The following is an 8,150-nucleotide window of genomic DNA, read 5'->3' as shown; positions in this document are numbered from 1 at the left end:
CAGTAGTGGGCGTCCTTATGCTCGGGTGATCTTTGCTAACATTAGCATATTTTGGCAACTGCGTTGCGTACGGAAAGGCAGTTGCGATCGCATTAGGGACTAAGGGCATCAGGCCCTTAGTCCCTAACTCTTCTCCTAGTACCTAATCCTAACCCCCGATACTTACCTTCGGGATGCCGGTGGTTGGTATAGTGGTGACGGGATCCTGATGCTGGTATTTAGACTGCCGGCATCCCGCACGCCAGGATGCTGATTACAGCCCGTCTGTACACCAGGTGAAGGGCTTATACTAGTATTTAGGATAAAGTCGCAGACACAAATGTGGCAAAACACACCCACATGGATACCGCTGCTTCCGACTCAGAAACCGCCCTAATGTGCTCACGTCAGTGAGCCTGGCCAGCGAGAAGTTCTCTACAATCAGTGTCTCACAGTCTGACTCCTGGGGGTTATATTTACTAAGCAGCGTGATGTCATTGCGGCCAATCAATTGTGGCTTTGACTAATGTATTGAAAACAACGATAAATGCTAAATTAGGCTTACTTAGCATTTATTTCTATTGCCATTTTAAATCTATTGTTCAAAGTTACAATGATCGACAGCTTTAACAACCCACTGGTTAGTACATATACACCTTTTTTTTTAGGGACCCATTTATCAATCATCACATACTCAGTATTATCTGGGCGCAAATTGAGTGCCCGTGATCACATTGCAGTATGCGATCATACTAGTCAAATTCATTAAATGGCAGGGACAGGGGCTTCAAAAGGTGCTCAGAGTGAAGTGACCGCTTGAGTGGTCTCTTCACTCCTGTACCGGGACCCCAAGTCATGCGCGGTCTACAGACCATGCATGTGCGGTGGCCATTGCGGGGGTGGGTTCCTCCGGAACCCTCTCATGGTAATTTTTGCAATGTGTAGCCCATAGGCTACAGCAGCACAATGCCATCTTTAGATAGCGTTAGCTGCTGGGGTCAAACTGCTATCTGATATCTGCTGATAATAATACATCTGGGGAATACTATAATATAAATATATATATATATATATATATATGTGCAGTGTTTTTGGGGAATATACTGCAAATAGTTAATGATTAATGTGCTCACGCTGCTGCTGCTATCACTTTCAGTGTGCCTGGTTTGCTCAGCCATAGCAAGTTGCTGCGCTACTCCTGTCCACTCCTCACAGGGTTCAGCTTATTTCCCCTTTGCACTAAGGACCTTGAATTGCTGTGAGTAAGGGCGGAAGTGCGATTCCATTCCCATAAAGATAACCTAGAGAAGAAACTTGCTTTGCTCGCCACGCTTCGGGCTCGGTGGCTCGATACGCTCACCACAAGATTATATTCCCCCTCTATGTCCACGTGGATGGTAGGGAATGACGTTGGAAGGTGGCTGATGATTGAAGGTCTTCTCCACGAAGGGCATCTAGATACTACCCTCCTCACAGTGCACACTGTATAGCCTCAGCATCAGGTCAGTCTATTGGTGCGTACACATGTTACGATCAGTCAGCGATAATGATATCGATGACTGATCATCCTGCACCTTCCCGGTGTGCTGGATGATCGTTTTCATTCATCCAGCACACCACCAACCCACCAATTATCGTCCATACGTGCCCGCGCATCACTGGGTTGGAAGGCACCAAAAAATGAACGATAACTATATGAACGATATCGTTATCGTTCATATCGTGCCTTTTTATCGTACCGTGTGTACGCACCATAACTCATCTCACTTCCTATGTGTCATTGTTTCATGACATCACTAGACAGTGCACTTAGGGCTTAGCCTAAATGAGACCCTCAGTCCTCAGGACCCCACACAGGTCATGGTTTGCAGGTCACCCAGCAGGTGCACAGGTGTAATCATTACTCATTGACACATTTTAAAAGGTCCACAGATGGAGCTAATTATTTCACTTGATTCAGTGTGGAGACATGGAAAACATGCACCGTTTGGGGTCCTGAGGATCGAGTTTGAGAACCTGTGATCTAAACAATTTGTTCAAACAACAGTTTTTGTTCATTTTCCAGCGTTTGGGAGCAAATTGCTGATTGTCATTTGCTTTCATTTCTTACCAGATTTTCATTCCAACCAATCAACAAGTTGGCTGGTTGGATGTAAGTTGGTCTAGTGTGTGGCCAGCTTAAGTCCACAAGTGGTACAGTTTCAGAGTTATTTAACCAGGTAGACCAACAAGGTGGCATAGAGGCACAGGGATGAAGGACCGTAACTAGGGTGGTGCGGCCGGAGCCACACAGAGCGTAAAGTCCTGAGGGCGGAACCGCCCACCCACCACAATCACTATATGCCGGGCGCCTGCTGCAATATATATTCATAACGGTGCAGTGCTCGGTGCCCACCCCTTACACTGAAGCAGCAGCCGGCATGTCACTCATGGACACTCCACTTCCCAACCCAGTCCCGCAGTGTCTGTTGCGATGGGAGAGAAGTCATGACGTCTCTCCTCCCGCAGTTCGTATGGTAAGGAGCTGTTGGATCAGATGTACAGTAGGCGGCGATGGCGCAACGCCCAGCAGTGAGCACTGCAGCAGGTCCCAGTCACAGTGACAGGTCCGACTGTGGCGTCCAGCACGGCAGCTCCAGCAGGTCCCAAGTTACTGCCAGATTCCACGGCGGCATCCAGAAGCAGGAATGTATCAATGGGTAGTCAGTGTTTGTCCACACTGTTCTATTGCTGCAGTGCATATAAAATACATAATCATATACAGTAAAGAACCTTGTTGTAGCACATGTCAGAGGTCGGTCCTCCTGCTTGTTGCATGAAGAGCGCTTTGCGCTGCCACCATCCATTAGTGAAAGCCAACAATCTACAGGACCTGTCGCAGCTGTCAGGAGGCCGGACCTCTGACATGCACTAGTGTGCAAGTGCAGCTTCTCTGCATGTCTTTCTCCTCGGGGTCCATGTTAGGAGGACATGCCCTGAGACTCTCCTCAGCATTACAGCTATACACAGCCCCACAGGTGTGCCAAACACCCTGTACCACTTCTGTTCTATAGTGGAGCACAACATTACACACCACTATGGTGTATGCTCCGCTTCCTCCTGGGGATCTACAATACCCAGCATAACCAATTGCTCCAGGTTGCATCCAATTCCCAGAAATAGAAAGTTTGAAACTCAGACCCGTCGGCCATTGGGTCATAAATTAGATGGTTTGCAGAGTTTTTTATGGCCATTATGTTACTCTAGGACTCCTCAGACTTAAGCCTCTAAGCTATTTACCTATCTGCCTTGCTCTCTTATAGAATATTTGCTTAAGCCAGTGGTCGCCAACCTTAATTGAAGTATGAGCTACTTTAGTAAAATGAAACTTCCTGAAGAGCTACTGAAATTGTAGAAAAAAAATCTGGCTAATAACCGAACAATTGAAAGTCATTTAATAAAATGTAAAAAAATTGTTTTTATAAAAAGCAACAATGCATTAAATTATTACCGTGATCTTGTTGTAGTTTGTAAATAAAATTTAAGCACAGGCACATTTCACTGTTAATTACCGGCTCCAAGGAGGTACGTGCAGTAGAGGAGCAAAAGATACTGTATAGGCAGGGCTGCTGTGTGATTTTCCAGCAGGGCTGGGTGGGAGTTACTCGCTCTGCCGTAGCATAGACGCCATGGGTGGAACCACAGGGAAGCACGTCAGGTGATTGCTGTAGAGGCTGTGGAAAACACCTGATGTGCTTCCCTGTGGCTCCATCCATGGCGTCGACACCATGGGGCAGCACACACCAGAGGCCACAATCTTCTAGTTTACTCGGTAGTACTGCAGCTAGGTGAGCTACCAAAATTAAGACCGCAAGCTACCGGTTGGAGACCACTGGCTTAAGCCATCTGAGGGTTTTGGAAGTTTGTTTAGAGATAGGTAGGTTAAGTTCTGCTTTAATCTTGCTGAAGTTTTTGAGAAGTTAAGGATCTTAGTTGTGTTTATGTTTAAGTTCTATCGAGTGCAATTGCATGGTAAGGGTATTCAGTGTAGCCAAGATGAAGTTGGTCTTCAATAATTGTTGGAGAGATTTGTGTGAATATCCTTTTAAGGTAGAGTTACAGATGCTGGACCTCCACTCCGGGCAGATATAAAACCACTCCAATCGAAAGTTTCTGGACACTGCCAAACATATTTCCAATCTCTCAATCTGCTCAAGCTTCTAACCACAAGCAACTTTTTAATACATTTAAATCACTATTTAACCTTCCCGCAACCAACCCACCAGCTACTACCAATGCCCAAGATCTTGCTTCATATTTCAAGGACAAGATTAAAAGATACAAAATGAAATGGTGGGCTCTTCCATAGTCAGCACTCTCTTCTCATCCTACTGTACTACAGTACCTCTCCTCTTGATCCTATAACCTCAGAAATCAGTAGACCTCTGCCTTCTGTGCTCATACCAACCTTAACTAAAATCTGTTATCTCTCTCTCTTTCCATCAGTATTCAAGTATGCAGTGGTTACTCCTATTCTGAAAAAAAAAACAGAATTCTGACCCTAACTCTCTCAAATTACTGTCCCATCTGTCAGCTCCCATGCCCCTCTAAGCTACTCGAGAGACTTGCCTACACTCATCTCACACACTTTCTTCACTTGCACATCTTATTGGACCCACCTCAGTCAGACTTTTATTCCCAACATTCCACAGATCTAGCACTAAGTAAGATAGTGAATGATTTGATTACTGCTAAGTCCATTAAAGGCCATTACTCTTTTTATTCTTCTGGATCTCTATCCTGCATTTGACACTGTCTTCTCATGCAAACACTTCAATCCCTATGTCTTTCAGGCACTGCTTTATACTGGTTCTCAAATAATTTCTCTCAATCAGTTGGAGTATTACAAGCTCAGTCCTATGTCCTCTGCTTCTCCTAATCTATACCACGTCTCCTGATACTCATATCTACCTATCCTTTCCAGCTTTGTAACCATCTGTATTCACCCATGTAACTGAATAACTTTCTGCCATTTCATCTTGGATGCCATCTCGACACTTCAAACCTAATCTTTCCAATACAGATCTAATAATATTTCCACCGGCTAATAGTACTTACCAAGCTGATATCTCTATCACTGTTGATAATACTATAATCAACCCCACCCCACAATCTTGCTGCATATATGTGATCCTTGACTCTGAACTGTCCTTTATTCCACGCATTCAGTATGTTTCCAAATCATGTTATCATGTTACATACATTTAAAAAATATATCCAGAATATGCCCATATCTTAAACAATACACTGCTGAAACTCTACCTAATGCACTCATTATGTCCCACACTGATTATTGCCATAGTCTCCTTACTGGTGTTCCCCAAAACAGACTCTCCCCACCCCAATCCAATTTGAATGCAGCTGCGAGGCTGATCTTCCTCGCTAACCATTCATTTTCTGCTGCTCCACTCTATCAGTACCTCCATTGGTTACCTGTATTCTACCAAATTCAATATAAATAATTACATTTAATATAAGGTGTCACTGCCTTAGGGTCTTTTGGGTTAGGATCAAGACCCATGGACATACAGTAGCTTGATGAGAGGGAGGATTGCAGAAGCTTGTGACCTTAATAAGACTCTTTTGCATTAGACCAATGATAATATATCTATAGCCTCCATAAGCTATCCTACCCAATTACAACTTCTCTATACAGTCTCCACATAACTTTACATACTTTATCTTAATTTTCACATCATGCCAACCTTAGGCCAACATTCCTGTTGTCTGGATCATACATAGAATTTCCAAATATCACACTACATCACTATTCTTTTTTGTGTGATATTTGGTAACAAATAATAGTGGGTAGCACCCCTCCAGAGGTTCAAAATACTTTCAGTAATAAAGCATCCAATTAGCTTAACTGGAGGGAAGGTTGTGAACTACTGCGGCTGCTCTCCTTTTGTCCAAAATCATATATAGGATTACTAGATCATACCTTTAATAAGAGACACATGTGAATTACACAGATTCTGTGGCTGATTAAAACCAGGTGAAATGGAGACTTACAGGGGTATTCAATATGGAGCGAAAAGTCATTTTTTGCGATAATTTCGCAACGATGATGTCATTTTCGCTGGTTTTGGTTTTACACCGTATTCAATTTCAAAGACTTTTCGCAGGTTCGAAAACTCTTTGAAAAAAAGTGGGGATAACTTTTCACCACTGAATAGGTGGCGAAAAAAGTTCAGAATTAGGGTTTAGGGGTGCAGGCTTAAAAAAAATAGCCTGCATCCCTGGGAATGTCATTTTAAAATAAACTGTGTCCAAAAAAGTTTTAAAAAAAAAATAGGGACACCCCAAAATAATTATTTTCAATTTGGGGTGAAAAAAAAAAATGGGAAAAAAGTGTTTAAAAATAGGGAAATAGGTTCAGGGCTATTCTGCAAATATGCGGCAGGTGTTTTCTAGAATAGGTTATTAGCGGCAGGTGCATATTTCCAGAATTTTTAAATAAAGACTTTAGGGACTTAAAAATATGCCAGTACCCATTTTCATGTACCCCAAATTTGATGGGACCACTAAAAAAAACGAAAAAAAATAACCTAAGTGCTCTTCTGCATCACTCGGGAAAAAAACACCTGCAGCCGCTATTTAAAACCCCGAAATTAATTTGCAGGCTAAAACGGGGGTACCCATAGTGATCCCCCATGTTTTTACAGCTTTAGGGGGGTCCTACAATTTATTCCAGGAAAATTTCGTATTTTTACGCAGATCCAACTTCGTAGGTTCCCATTTTCGTAGCTTTTATATTGAATATGGGGATAATGCGGGCGCGCGCCCGATACTCTATCCAAGGAAATTCTCCGATGTGGAGCGAAAAGTCCAGCACGGACTTTTCGCTCCCATATTGAATATCCCTGATAGGGTTAAATTTACTAACATTCGATTTTGCATTTTGAGTGATTTGGCATTCGATTTGGCATTTGGGTATTTACTAAAGGCCAAATCGAATGTAAAATCGAACAAAACCAAATCTTACTTAAATCGCATTGAAATCGAACATCAGAAGAACATCGGTACTTTTACATAGACCAACACACAAATCCCTTATTTACTATTATTCGATTTGAAAACGAACACTACATCGAACACCAAATCGCAAAATGAATAGACCTGCTTCATGCTTTCGATTTCAGCATGAGCAGGTCTGATTGACACAGATATATGCATACATCAGTGAGATACATGCATGTATCTAACTGTAAAAAGGTTAGAAATAGTTAAATTTTGATAAAAAATTACATGGGGTCCCCCCCTAAAACAGAACCAGCCCCGGACTCTTCATAGCCAGTCCTGGTTGTCTAAGTACAGGGAAAAAAATACGTAGGGTTCCACTGTACTTAGTACAACCATCACTGGGCTCTGGGAACCAGTCTTGGTTATGGAATTACAGGGGAAAAAATTGCGTAGGGTTCCTCTGTAAGCTCCAGAACCAGCACCGGACCCTTTCTAGCGGGGGACTGATGCCACAGCCAGGGGAGCCCTTTCACCAGGCCCCCCCAGCCGCAGCATCATCCCTGACTAAAATAAAGGGGTACTCCTCTCAAGGGCACCCCGACCTAGGCTGAGCCCGGGGCTATCCCCGCCACCCCTGGGCAGTGGGTGGCGGGTTGATAGTGTAGGTGTGGCGTAAAAAAAGGATAAGTGTTAACATTGTCTTTACAGTAGAACTGCAGGTCCCAGCAAGCCTGCCCTGCATGCTGGTACTTGGGGAACCACAAGTACCAGAATGTGGGGCATTATGGGCCCGCTGGTACCTGTAGTTCACCTGTGAATAAATGTTTAAATAAACACAAGACACACACACCGTGACAGTAAAGATTATTACATACATACACACTCACACATAGTCACCTACATTACCTGGAGTGGTCCCCCTGTCCCTGTAGGCATCCAAGGTCTTCTTAAAAAAAAAAGAATCCCGATCCACGCAACATGTAACAACCAGGATGGTTGTTACTTCCTGAATGAAGCGCTAAGATGCAGCTTCTGCCTTTGTAGAGCCATATCTGAGCGTTCATTGGCTGAGAGAGGTCAGCCCCCACCTCTCTCAGCCAATGAACGGCTATTCCATTGAAGCCAATGGTGGGAACCGCAGAATAAACTTTAGTTACCCTGTGGCTCTC

Source organism: Taudactylus pleione, unplaced genomic scaffold (assembly GCF_031769625.1).
Source record: "Taudactylus pleione unplaced genomic scaffold, aTauple2 ptg001041l, whole genome shotgun sequence".
Lineage (NCBI taxonomy): Eukaryota > Metazoa > Chordata > Amphibia > Anura > Myobatrachidae > Taudactylus > Taudactylus pleione.
Note: the sequence above shows the minus strand (reverse complement) of the source record.